Here is a 14564-nt window from a genome sequence, read left to right as displayed (position 1 = left end):
AGCCCAGGGATAAGAATGAAAACAGAGAGGAGCCAGAGGTGTAATTGGAGCAAGTTTTAAATAAGTAGCACAGTGAATATGGACAGAGCAGGAGAAATTGCCGTGAACACAGCAGGGGAACAGCTGACGCTACTGAACCCCAATAACACCGCAGCAAGTGTTGACTGTGCAGACGGCACTTCCGAGCGCCAACTGGCGGTGTTGGAGCTCAGGGATTACAGTTCAGGTGGTAGAAACATGAACAGAACAGGTGACCTGGATACTGTTGCCAACCAATTATTTATTCTGGAAGAGGACTGGCAAATTCATGAGAGATCCAGGCCTTGTTCATTTTGAGAAAAGTAAGCCGGTCAACGTTATCGGAGGATAGTCGCATGCGACGGTCTGTTAGTACACCACCTGCGGCACTAAAGACGCGTTCCGATAATACACTAGCAGCAAGGCAAGCTAGCACCTCCAATGCATACTGACTAAGCTCTGGCCATGTATCCAGCTTACAGACCCAAAACTTGAAGGGAGAAGAGCCGTCTGGGAGTACACTAAGAGGGCAAGACATGTAGTCTGTCACCATCTGACGGAAACGTTGCCTCCTGCTGACTGGAGCCGTCTGTGATGGTGTAGCCATTTGTGGCGGCGGGGACACAAAACTTTGCCACATTTCGGCCATAGTGGTCTTGCCTTGTGCTGAGGCGCTGCTTCTGCTCCCTCTTTGTGCAGAGCTTCCTCCACTGCCTCGACGCACTGAGCTGCTTTGTAAAGCACTAGCAGCACTGCTCTCGGTTGGAATGGAGAACATGATGGAATGCACCAGTGCGTCTTGGTACTCCCGCATTTTACGCTCCCGGTTCAACGGTGTTATGAGGCTTTGTAAGTTGTCCCGGTAGCGAGGATCTAGGAGGGTGGACACCCAATAATCAGCCGTGTTGAGAATGTGGGCGATGCGGCGGTCGTTTCTCAGGCACTGCAGCATGAAATCAACCATGTGCTGCAGACTGCCAATTGGCCAAGAAACGCTGTCCCCTGCTTGAGGCGTGATCTCTGCCTGCTCTGCATCACCCCACCCTCGCTCTAGATACTGACTACTAGAGCATTGTGTACCTCCCTCCTCTGGACAGATGTCTTCCTCATCCATTGACTCCTCCTCATCCTCCTCACAAAGTGTCCCCTGCCTAGGCCTTTGTGAGGAACCACGTTGCGCAGACTGTAGAGAAGCAGATGGCATTTGTGACTCCTCATCCTCCACCTCTTCCAAAACCTCGTCCCTTAGTGCTTGCAGTGTTTTTTCAAGCAGGCAGATAAGGGGGATACTCATGCTGACTAGTGCATCATCTGCACTCGCCATCCGCGTGGAATAATCGAAGGCACGCAAAACGTGGCAAATGTCCTTCATAGAGGCCCACTCAGTGGTGGTGAAGTGTGAACGGCGCGCACTGCGACTTGTTTGCGCCTGCTGCAGCTGGTACTCCATTACTGCTGCCTGCTGCTCACACAACCTCTCCAACATATGTAACGTTGAATTCCACCTGGTGGGTAGGTCACATATGATGCGATGTTCCGGAAGACGTAATCGGCGCTGCAGAGCTGCAATGCGTGATCTTGCATTGCTGGAACGCCGCAAGTGAGCGCACTCTATGCGGACCTTGTGAAGCAGTGCATCAAGATCCGGATAGTCCCTCAAAAAACTCTGCACGACCAAGTTGAGCACATGTGCCAGACATGGGATGTGAGTGAGGTTGCCTAGGCCCAGAGCTGCCACCAGATTTCGGCCATTGTCACACACTACCATGCCTGGCTGGAGATTCGCTGGCACAAACCACACGTCGCTCTGCTGCTTGATGGCATTCTAGAGCTCCTGCGCTGTGTGGCTTCGATTCCCCAAAGAAATTAATTTTAATACGGCCTGTTGACGTTTGGCCACGGCTGTGCTCATATCGGTCATCATAACAGGTAACCGTTCACGGGTCGATGTGGAGGTAGACCGTGACGGCTCCTGCAGCGCTGATTCAGAGGAACTGGAGTATGAGGAGGAGTCAATGTGTACAGACTGGATTCCTGCAATCCTTGCCTTGGAGTTGGCAGAACACGTACAGCGCCACTCTCAAGATTTGTACCCGGCTCCACAACATTTACCCAATGGGCAGTGAGGGAAAGGTATCGTCCCTGTCCATGCTTACTGGTCCACGCATCAGTGGTCAGATGGACCTTGCTACTGACGGCGTTTTGTAGCGCATGTTTAATTTTTCCCTCCACATGATGTTGCAGGGCAGGGACGGCTTGCCTGCTGAAATAAAAGCGGCTGGGCACGTTGTATTGTGGGACTGCCAATGCCATAAAGTTACGGAATGTGTCAGTCTCCACCAGCCTGAATGATAGCATTTCAAGGGCCAGTAGTTTAGCAATGCCAGCATTCAGAGCCTGTGCTCGGGGGTGGTTTGCCGAGTATGGGCGCCTTTTCTCCCATGCCTGTGCTAACGATGGCTGTAGACTGGCCTGGGAGTGTGAGGATGACTGGGAAAGTGGTGCTGTGGGTGGAATTACACTGTGTCTCTGTACAACAGTGCCAGAGATTCTTCCATGGCGATCCTGTGAGGAAGCCGAACCAGCTGTGTGTGAGCTGGAGGAAGAGGCTACAACACGAGCTGAAGAGGTGGTAGGTGGCACTGTAGGTTGGCCTAGGTCTTCAGTGTGCTTTTGTAACTCCACCACGTGCTTGGTCCGCACATGTTTCCACATATTTGTGGTATTGAGGTTGCTGACACTTTTCCCTCTTTTCACCTTCTGATTACACAGCTTGCATTTGACAAAGCAAATGTCATCTGCAACTGTGTCAAAAAAGGACCAGGCACTGCAAGTCTTGGGAGCGCCCGCTTTGGATTTTGGAAGAGCCATGCTCCTAATGGGTGCCGAAGTGGAGGCTACAGGCAACCAAGTCTGCCCCCTCCCTCTCCCTCCTTTTTGGGCCGTTCGGGGAATCTCTTCCTCAGAGCTGCTCCCACCACCTTCCTGTCCCTCACGCCATGATGGGTCAAGGACCTCATCATCTACACCACCCTCTTCAAACAACTGCTTCTCCTGGGTAGTCTCGACAGCACAGTACGCACCAGAAAGTGGCACCTGAGTCTCATCATCAGATGCGTACTGAGGTGTGCTGCTGACCATAGGCACTGGCCCATCCGCCTCTTCAGATTCAGAGAGACAAAACGGTTGCGCATCACTGCATACTACCTCTTCTTCAAATTCTAGAATTCTGCTTGGCTGGCCCCCTCTTTCCAAGCCAAGAGATTCAGAGAACAGAAGTAGAGATGGCTCCTGTCCAGGGCTCTCTGACTGCCTGGGCAATTTGGCAGGTGGTGAAGAGACAGATGGGTGCTCTTCAGTGCTCAGGACCTGAGAGGATCTGGAACTAATTGAAGTCGATGCGTTAGCTGCCATCCATCTGACAACGGCTTCAATTTGGTCCTCGCGCAGCAGTGGGGTACGGCTAGCTCCTACAAAGCTGCGCATAAAGGACTGTTCCCTGGTAAAACTGGGGGATGCTGAGTCACTGGTGCCCGCAGCAGGCACAGAATCCCCACGTCCTCTCCCTGCAGGCACAGAATCCTCACGTCCTCTCCCTGCAGAAACTCCACGCCCACGCCCACGCCCACGCCCACATGCCTTACTCCCTGCCTTCTTCATCTTGGTAGACTGATAAAGATAGGCAGAAAAGTACTAAGGACTTAGTGTGCTTATTCCTGAACAGCTGCTAACAGGTATAAGAAACACTAATTTTATAAAGTGTGGACTAGACTTTAATATGAGCTAATGTGGCCTACACAACTGTAAAGTGGAGTGTTTGGTGAACTTTATTTAGGTTTTTTTTTTTTGTCACAAAAAGACACTGGATGTGCCTAAAGATGTAATAACGATAGTATCACAAACTTTTTGTAGCTATTACAATGTAGGAAGGTAACCTACAATGCAATAGATGAGGCTGCAAAAAATAGGCTAATACTAATCTGGCTGGGGCTGCAGGGCCCAATGCTGCAGAAAGGCTCCTCTATCTACTCCTATATAGTGTGTTTGGAATCAATTTAGCTGAATACGGATGGAACCACCACACTAATAGGAGATATCAGGAAAAATTATGAATTGGCAATAAAGGACAATGTATGAGGCAGTGACACACACTGAGTGCACTACAACCAGACGGGGTTGAAGCACACACTACAGGGTGAGCTGCACTCACACACCAGACCTTGCAGACAGCGGTGAAAGTACAGATGCAGAGCACTGTGCACTAGCGCTGCAAGACCAAAAAAATTTCTCTATCTACTCCTATATAGTGTGTTTGGAACCAATTTAGCTGAATACGGATGGAACCACAACACTAATAGGAGATATCAGGAAAAATTATGAATTGGCAAAAAAGGACAATGTATGAGGCAGTGACACACACTGAGTGCACTACAACCAGACGTGGTTGAAGCACACACTACAGGGTGAGCTGCACTCACACACCAGACCTTGCAGACAGCGGTGAACAGTACAGATGCAGAGCACTGTGCACTAGTGCTGCAAGACGGAAAAAAATTTCTCTATCTACTCCTATATAGTGTGTTTGGAACCAATTTAGCTGAATACAGATGGAACCACCACACTAATAGGAGATATCAGGAAAAATTATGAATTGGCAAAAAAGGACAATGTATGAGGCAGTGACACACACTGAGTGCACTACAACCAGACTTGGCTGAAGCACACACTACAGGGTGAGCTGCACTCACACACACAGACCTTGCAGACAGCGGTGAACAGCACAGGGAACTGTGCACTAGCGCTGCAAGGCACAGTGATTTAGAAAGTAGCTTGGGTAAAGCAGTATAGAGCAAATAGGTAGCTAAAACTGTCCCTCAGAACAACAGCGTCCTATCCCTAACTGAATTCACAGCAGAGTGAGCTCAAAATGGCGGCGGCGGCTTTTATAGTGCATCATGACATCATTTCAGCAGCCAATCACAGCCATGCCATTAGTTAAGATGCCTACATGCCTAACAGGATGTGCCCACACCTCTTAGGATCCTCATTGGCTGAATAAAATGAAAATGGCTCATTGCATTATGGGAACTTCCGATTCCGGTATACGATATTGCAAAAGTATCGGAATTAAGTATCGGAATTCCGATACCCCGAATATCGGCCGATACCCGATATTTCAGTATCGGAATGCTCAACACTACTGACAATACTTTTGTGGTAGCAAAGAGAACTGCGCTCATACCATTGGAACTGACGTTTGCTTGCTCCTTGCTGTACAAGATGTATCTCAACTTGCCTCCCACCTTAATGTTCTCTCAGATCTCCGGTCATTTGCATTGACAGCTGAACACAGATCTTCAGAGAAGGAGGGGTGTTCCTCATTTGGGTTGTAAGGGCGAAGACCGGGGTGTAAGTACTTTCAGAGCAAGGGATCCTGAACTGCCGGGGCCATGCCTCTGGTTGCAGGGGGAAGACAGACTGCGAGCACAGGAGTCAGATGACTGGGAAGCTGGGGGCGTGTTGAGAGTGAGAGCTGGGAGGTCAGGTGACCGGGAGACTGGTGGCGTGGGGAGAGAGAAGAAGAGACAAGGACGTTTGCGAGGGAAAGCGGAGCTGGGTCCTGCTCAGCAGAGCAGTGTGAGAGGGTCCAGGATCCTGGCTCCAGGACTGGGAGCAAGAGCCAAGTGCAGTGGACCGGAGCAGTCAAGCTGATCAGAGAAGAGACGCAGTAGTCGGTGGAGCCGGGCACGTGAGGTGCCGTGTTATGGACTAGGGGCTCAGCGGGTAAAACCGGAGACTGCCCGCTGCCACCAGAAGACGGAGAATTGTTTGGGCGGGGAAGCCTGAAGAAATCAACATCGGCCCCAGCCTTGTGGAGGAAAAAAGTCAGCTAAGTGTAAAAACTGTCGTTTACAACCGGTTCGACTCTGCTATATCTAGTTAAACTGTGAACTGTCAGTTAAAGACTTTTATCTGCTACTTCCCTTGTTTTCCCGCATATTTTCCCCTGATACTCCCTGCGTGGAGATTTACCCCGTTATTATAAACTTCCCTGTTTATTAACCCTGTATTGGCTGCTCTGTGTTTCTGTGTCGCTGCATCTAAAGTACCCGTGTTACATTTGGCGTAGTCGGCAGGATGCAGACGTTAGACACAGACACTGCAGAGCAGTCCGTCCTGGGAGCCCCTAAATCTAGCTTGCCACTGGGGGCCATGCTCAGCAATCTCCCAAAGTTCACCGGGGACAATATGATGCTGTGGGACTGGATTGAGAGAGTTAGGAGTATGTTACGTATGCATCCGATGACCCCAGCTATGCAAGCCGAAATAGCCTTACTGGCCCTGGACGGCGAGGCCCGACAATCCTTGATGTACCGCCCTCCCCATGACCGGGATACTGTAGAAAAAGTGGTGCGGATACTGGAGGAGATGCATGGGGATCCCACCAATGTAGGAGAACTGAGGATACGGCTGTTTCACCAAGTGCAGCAGGAGGGGGAGACTGTGACACAGTATGTTAATGCCTTACAGAGGGTGCATGCCTATGTCACTAGAAAAGACGACATGGGGAATTTGGGAATGGGCCCCCCTGACGTGATCTTAAGGGACCAGTTTTTGGTAGGCTTCAGGGATGTGCAGCTGAAACAGGCCTTGCGGGAGCGCCTGCGCGCCAACCCACGTGTGACTTTTCTAGAAGTGGGGGCGGAGGCACTTGTGAGAGAGCAGGAGATGGGGGTGACGGCCCTGGCAGGGATGGTCCGGAGTAACGAGGTACCCACCCCGCCTGCAGCTGAACCGGAATGTGCTCGAGAGATACGAAAGGAGATACAGGAGATGCGGGATGAATGGTCCAGTCTCAAGAAGACCCCTGCCCCGACACCAGAGATACCCAGATCGATTGCTCCAGTTATGGAAAGAATTGAATTCAGGACCCCCCCTGCAGGAGAGTTCCGTAGGGGAGTGAGGGAGCCCTACACAGACAGAGACACGACCTGATGGAAGTGTGGAGGCGCAAGACATTACGCCAAGGGCTGTGCTAGCCGAGGGCGGCCCCCTGTCCTGGCAGCCGTTAAACTAGCGGGCTCCGTGTTTGGGGGACACAGCCTGGAGCCTGAAAAAGGGGAAAGAAAAAGAGGAAGTCCCTAGGACTTAGTTTCCAGCAGCCTGACTGTCTGGGCCTAAATAAGCTTTCGGGCTGTTCACTGCCTGATTGACACGGGATCCCAGGTGACTACGATGACAGAAGCCGACTTCCAACAGCGATTTCCAGAGATAGCGTGGCCTGAATGGGGACCAGTAATTAGACTCACGGCAGCTAATCAATTACCCATCCCGGTCGCAGGGGTGGTGTGGATGAAGATCCGAGTGGGTGGAAAAGATGTGGGAAAAAAAGGAGTTGTCCTGGTCGCAGGGGGAACCCCCGGTGACCCTCGAAATGAATGTGCTGAAAGAGATCGGGCAAATCCTGATTAGTGAGCCAAAGGATATTCCTCTAGACCAGTGGGAACCCCCCAGAGGAGGGTCTTTCAACAACTAATCCGAGCTGCCCAGGCTCAGTAGACGTCGACTGAAGGGTAGATCCTGGGGAAAATAATAGTGCCAGCAGCTACGGTGATCACCATACCGCCCGGACAAACTGTACTCACGTTATCCGCACGGGCCTGCACACCTCTTGAGGGGTCGAAGTTCAGATAGAACCATCATCGATGGACAAAATACCCCCCGGACTCTTGTGGCTCGGACACTGGTCACCGTTCGGGGTGGCAATGTTATAGTGCGGTGTGTTAATCTGGGCGAAGATGATCTCACACTCCCTCCCGGGGTGGAAATAGCCCAGATTCTGGGAATGCCAGAGAAGTTGGTGCGACCTGATGTGGTACAGCTGTCCGCTGTACGAGGAGACCCCTGGACGCTGGCGGTCACCGTGTCGCTGGAATCCCACTGGGCTAGTGCGAAGGGGGGACGAAGAATCCTAGAACGAATGCTGGCTGAATTGACGGGACTTACACCTCGACAGGTGCAGCAGGTTGAAGAGGTGCTGGAGCGGTACCAGGAAGTCTTTGCTCGCCATGAGGATGATTTTGGTTGCACTGAAGCCATTACCCACGAGATTCCCATGGGGAGCGCTGCCCCAGTGCGGGAGAGATACCGGCAGATACCTCCCCAGATGTATAAAGAGGTTAAGGAGATGCTAGCCCATATGTTACAGAATGGTGTGATACGGGAGAGTCAGAGTCCATGGGCAGCCCCGATTGTCCTCGTCCGGAAGAAAGATGGGACCCTGCGGTTATGTGTGGACTACAGATGACTGAATGCCTGTACAGTACGGGACTCTTACCCACTACCCCGAATCGAAGAGTCCCTGTCGGCCTTAGGGAAGGCAAGATACTTCTCCTCCTTGGATCTGGCCAGTGGGTACTGGAAGGTACCCGTGGACGAACATGACCGTGCGAAGACGGCGTTCATATTACCCATGGGACTGTTCGAGTTATTTGGATGCCCTTCTGCCTCACTAACGCACCCGGGACGTTCCAGCGTCTGATGGAGAGGTGCCTGGGCGATTTAAACTTTGAGGCGACACTGATTTACCTTGACGACATAATTGTCTATGCCGCCACCTTCGAGGAGCACCTCCAGCGACTGGAGCAAGTACTGAGTCGGCTACAGAGTCATGGCCTAAAGGTGAAGCCCCAGAAGTGCCACCTGTTCCGCAAACAGATCGAATATCTCGGTCATACTGTGTCCAGTGAAGGAGTCAGGCCCATGCAGGAAAAGGTGGCCACCGTACAGGAGTGGCCTACCCCAAAGACAGTGAAGGACTTTCGGGCCTTCCTGGGACTACTACCGAAGATTCGTGAAGAACTTCACCCGCATAGCCAACCCATTGCTGGAGCTACTTAAGGGAGTGCCGGCGGGCTCCAAGAATCAGGCAATTCGGTGGGGAAGCAGCCAGGAAGAGATCTTCTGTGCCCTAAAAATGGCCCTGACCGAGGCCCCAATACTTGCCTATGCGGATTTCTCCCAACCCTTCATACTCCATGTCAGGAAAATATTAATGTCAGGGACAGATTAACAGAATATTAGCCTCTTCTCCTATGCCCTCTCCTGTAATGTTTGTCCAGAGATGACAATTATACTGTGTCTTCCTGCAAATTATCCCCCACAGCCAAAAGGCTTTACACATAAAGTGTCACAAGCTAAAATGCAAATGTATTTCCTCTTAACACAGACCTGAGATAGATTGACACCTTCTCCCAAGCAATGAGTTTGGAGGAAAGAGGAAATGGTTCGTTAAGTTCAAAGACACTCATAAACAATTCCTGGCCACCAGCCATAGCCAGATCGGCTCCGATATTAGATATGAAATAGTAGGAGTTCCATGCGTCCGGCAATAACGAGACCCAAATGGGTAGTGACCAAATCAGTACAGGAATGTGTAGGTAGTTTTCCAGGGCTGTAACCAAAATCAGAGAGCTGTAGCGCAAAAACACCAGAATAGCAGACTGCAGCTATGTGAAGTGTGATATCAAAATAAAGATAAAATCATAAGGGAAAAAATGGCGCAGTTTGCAAGCTTCTGCGATCAACGAGCGATGAGTTATCGCAGAAGTTAGCGTTTCTAATAAAAATGTACAGGCTGGAGACCGGCCCACATGATGTCACCACAAGGGGCATGTGGCCAGATCTCCCCTTAGGTATAAAAGAATCTATGGAGAAGACAGGAGCACTCATTGCCAGGGGGGAATAAGAAGTATAAGCAACGGGTCCTGTTCAATAACAGCATAATCTGGAGAGCCCCTCCTCCACCTATATTGAATCGTCTCCACGATCGTATAGTGTAAGTTGTCTTCTATTTACCCTGTTTCTTTTATGTAACTGCCTATGTATTTTAATGTCCCCTTTGTAACATCCTTATGTATATATTTTTCCTAAACACTGCCTCCCTTGTGGATTAAATATAAAATTTAATAGTTCTGTTTCTTTTGTTTTGTAATCATTCCCTTCCCCGAAGCCATATACGCTACCAAAACGCAGGCGTCCGGCCAGGCCTGTATTATATTTCAAACTCGGCCGGTGGTGGCAGAGAGTATTAATAATTGGGCTATCGTGAAGCTGACAGTGACCGTACGGAGGGCGTTAAACACGGATTACAGTCTGTGGAACCCAGGGTGTTGCGCCATATGCTCACTGGTTGCTTACTGATACCTACGTAGAGAGTAGTTTGGATCGCGTGCTCGCGACTCCGGACGAAATACGGACAGCATGACGGCATGGTGCCGTCCCTGACACTCCACATGGATGGGAGCCTACACGGTCTGGGAGCTGTGCTATCCCAAGTACAGGAGGGGAAAGAGCGGTGATTGCGTACGCCAGCCGCTCCCTTCACGACTCCGAGAGGAACCCGGATAATTATAGCTCTTTCAAATTAGAGTTGCTGGCTCTGGTTTGGGCGATGACCGAGAAGTTTGCAAAGTATTTGTCTGAAGTACTGGTGAGAACAGATAACAACCCACTGGCCCACCTGGAGAATGCAAAATTGGGGGCCCTGGAGCAGCAGTGGGTGGCCCGCATGGCCATGTACCGGTATAAGATCGCCTACCGGCCTAAGGCAAAGAATACTCACACCGACGCCCTCTCCAGAGTGACATATGAACGGCCTGATCATGACCGCGATGAAGATTTGGAGGTGGATGAGACCCCTAGCTTCCGATGTTTCGTGGAACTGCCGGCCGCGGCGCAGGGACAGATCGGAGAGACGTTGGAATAACAAGTGCTAGGGTGGCCAAGAGATGATCCCGAGGAGCACTACCCACGGATGGGGGTGTCTTCCTGGGTCCAGGAACATCGGCATCGACTGCAGACACTCCGACGGTTGGTACAACAAAAGTTTCAGGAGCTCAAATATCATGAGACATTGCCTCTTCGAGGGACAGCTCAGAGGCCCGGGGAGCGGGTGTTGGTTCGGGACAGGCGGCCCCGGGGCAAATTGAGTAGGCGGTGGGAACGGACCCCTCACCGAGTGAAGCGCAGGATTGGCGCTGGAGGACCTGTGTATGAAGTGTATGGAGCCCCTACCAGAGTGGTTCATCGTAGTATGCTGCGATCCTGTCTGTCTAAAGATGACGAGGATGGAGAAGAATCACCTGCTTCTAGAGAGGGTCCTGTCACAGTTGTCCCACTCCCAAGCGACGATGTGGACGAAGAAGAGTTGTTGATTCTACCTCCGAGCCCCAGCACTCGATTACCTGCAGTCCCCAGTGCAGGCGGCGAGGGAACAACATCGGTTGAAGCCACCGGGCAGGCGGAGATTGGAAATCTGAGTGACCCTGCACCCCCCATCGCTCAGACTGAGTTACGCCGGTCAGAACGGACAACAGCAGGTGTGCCTCCTCACCGTTACGAACAAGATCAATTCATATGGTACCTTATCATCCAGGAAGTCCACAAATGTGAACGTTTGATGAAGGAACTCTCGCCCGTGGAATGGTGAGTTAAAGGAGAGCGGGAGTGTAAGGGGGAAGACCGGGGTGTAAGTACTTTCAGAGCAAGGGATCCGGAACAGCCGGGGCCATGCCTCTGGTTGCAGGGGGAAGACAGACTGCGAGCACGGGAGTCAGGTGACTGGGAAGCTGGGGGCGTGTTGAGAGTGAGAGCTGGGAGGTCAGGTGACCGGGAGACTGGTGGCGTGGGGAGATAGAAGAAGAGATGAGGACATTTGCACGCGAAAGCGGAGCTGGGTCCTGCTCAGCAGAGCAGTGTGAGAGGTTCCAGGCTCCTGGCTCCAGAACTGGGAGCAAGAGCCAAGTGCAGTGGACCAGAGCAGTCAAGCCGATTAGAGAAGAGACGCAGTAGTCGGTGGAGCTGGGCACGTGAGGTGCCGTGTTATGGACTAGGGGCTCAGCGGGTAAAACCGGAGACCGCCCGCTGCCACCAGAAGACGGAGAATTGTTTGGGCGGGGAAGCCTGAAGAAATCAATACCGGCCTCAACTGGCAACTGCCTTGTGGAGGAAAAAAGTCAGCTAAGTGTATAAACTGTCGTTTACAACCGGTTCGACTCTGCTATATCTAGTTAAACTGTGAACTGTCAGTTAAAGACTTTTATCTGCTACTTCTCTTGCTTTCCCGCATATTTTCCCCTGATACTCCCTCCAAAGCACTGTAACAGATTAATTTTGTATTAAGTGTGAATTGGATGAGTATGTGTGCGGGTGTGTTTCCAAGGTCGGTACAAGTTAGGAAAGCCAAGATTGGACCCCAAGCCACTGCAAAAATTCCTGCCTGAAGTTGTTTGTAGATTTGGGGTAACAGAGTTAATTGACAGTAACAGGTGATGTTTACACAGGGCAAGTAATGCAGATATGGTTATGGGAGATTTGGAGCCGGGCCGGTCGGTGCTGGGAGTGTCACATTGGCAGTGACCCGGTCCGTGACCCAGGGCGGTCAATAAAAGGGGAATAAAGAAAAGGGAGTAAAGTTTTCATATATAATGTTTGTGACGCCACCTGTGGTATGCGGCTATATGGAGCCGCCACTGCGGTGCAGATCCTTTGGAGCTGATGGTGACACAGAAGAGTTGGTTCAGCTCTCCACAGGTAGAGCTTAGCTCCAGGGCAGTGTAGAGATGATTTGATGAGGTAGATGTTGCTGTGCAGTGTAGTGCAGGTGATGGCGCAGATAATAATTCTAGGACACAGTGGGGTGCAGTCTTCAGGTTTACTCACAGTTGTCAGACTCCACGTTTCCAGCTCCAGGGTAACCTCCCACGCCGTCCTGTGTTTACCAAGGCAGGGGTTCAGCAATCTCCCAGGTGTTTCAGGAATACATAACGGGACCCGATTTTGTGTGCCTTCCTCGGTTGTCTTCCTGCGCTTGCTCTCACCCTCCTGCCCTGTGCCTCGCAACCAGTGTCCCAAGCCAGTAGCCTCGGATTTTGGCGGGCATCGTGCAGTCCCCTGAATCCTATGCAGCTACCTTTTTAGTGATTTAGTTGCGGTTGTGAGCAGCTGCACCCTGAAAGTACAGCAGCCTCCGGTTTCTAGCTGAGCCTTGTAGTTCTCCACTAGTTAGGGGCCGGTCCCCTTTGCGGCCAGATCCCTGTAGATCCCTACGTTCCTGTAGATTCGGGCGCACGGGAGGCTTCCGCACTCGCCGTGCCCCTGGGATCCCCTCACTCCTGGAGCCTTCCCTCTACTCCTGTCCTCTTCCAGCCTGTCCTCCTGGGCCTCTCAACTTAGGCCCGCTCCTCTCTCCTCTCCTCTTGAGCAGAGCTCCTCCAGAGCTTCGGCTCCCAACACTCTCTGCTCAGACTGTCTCATCTCCTTCAAAATGGTTTCGTTTTTGTACTCCTACTCAAGTGTCCCCTGTGCTGCTTCCTCCACCCACACCCACTACATTGTTCCCCCTCTCTCGGTTCCCCCCACTTCCAACCAGAGACTGGGCTCAGCATAAGCCAGTGCATCCTGCCCCGCCTGCTGGTCTGGAATGGTGTAGTGTTGGATGCAGGTGGGTGGTTCCCAGGCAGTACTCCCTCCTTACGTGAGAGTGGGGCACCACACCTCTGGGTGAGATGCAGTACCTCTGTGGTGACTGAACCCGCAGGGGCGAAACATACCCCACTGGTAAAACACAGCACGTCCAAGGGCTGGAACAGAGTAAAAACAAGGTATTTTAGACAAACAAAATTATTAGAATGCATTCACGTATAAGAATAATCATAATTTTTTTTTCCCTTTATGGGAGGCACATTTTCTTAAACGTTACAGGTTTCTTTATCAAAACATTATAAAACTTTCTTCACATATATAAAACATTTTTCCATATCACACATTTTTCAGCTCAATACAGTGAGATCCATAACCGGGTGTCCATCTCACTGATGGAGGTGCAATTTGAGGGACCCATCCGAAAACCCTCAACGTAGGCCCTGGGCGTGGCTGCAGGGCATAGGTGATCCAGCTATTGGACCACGGCTTCGGCCACGCCAAACGGGTTTTTGCTCAATGGTCTTTTCATATAAAACCAATAAGAAGCACTTTAAGAAGTGCAAACTATTTACAGTTTAAAAGCTTTTGGCTGCTCACTGTCCTCAGCCTGACAGTTTTTATACCCTTACCGGTTAACTATATACATTTCAGTTTTTACAACGGGAGTTCAGTTGTGGTGCTCCCTCCTGGGAAACACCTGTCCTGAATAGGCTGGCCCAGCCGGGTCGTCAGCCTTGGACTGCAGCGGAATGTCCTCTTCCTCGTCCATTACCCTGTCTATATGGAGGGCATACCACCCGCGCTCTCCCTTATGCTGGGTATAGGTGACACGGTCACCAGGATACAAGTCTCGACCGGGATGTCCTTGCTGGAGGTAGGACTCCACGTCCCTCCTGTTGCCAAAGAGATCCTTTGCTCCCTGTGGTTTTCTGATGAAGCCCCACCTGGCTTCCAGGTCGAACTTCACGACAGTCCCTTCTGCACGGGGACTGGGGGTGGTCGGCTTGATCTTGTGGGCCCGGGTTTTGGCTGTCAGGTTGCGGACTTCCATCCGTTCCCAT

This window comes from Phyllobates terribilis, unplaced genomic scaffold, assembly GCF_046119375.1.
Source record: "Phyllobates terribilis strain yellow unplaced genomic scaffold, ASM4611937v1 Scaffold_4__5_contigs__length_816908805, whole genome shotgun sequence".
Taxonomy (NCBI): domain Eukaryota; kingdom Metazoa; phylum Chordata; class Amphibia; order Anura; family Dendrobatidae; genus Phyllobates; species Phyllobates terribilis.
This window is presented reverse-complemented; position numbering follows the sequence as displayed.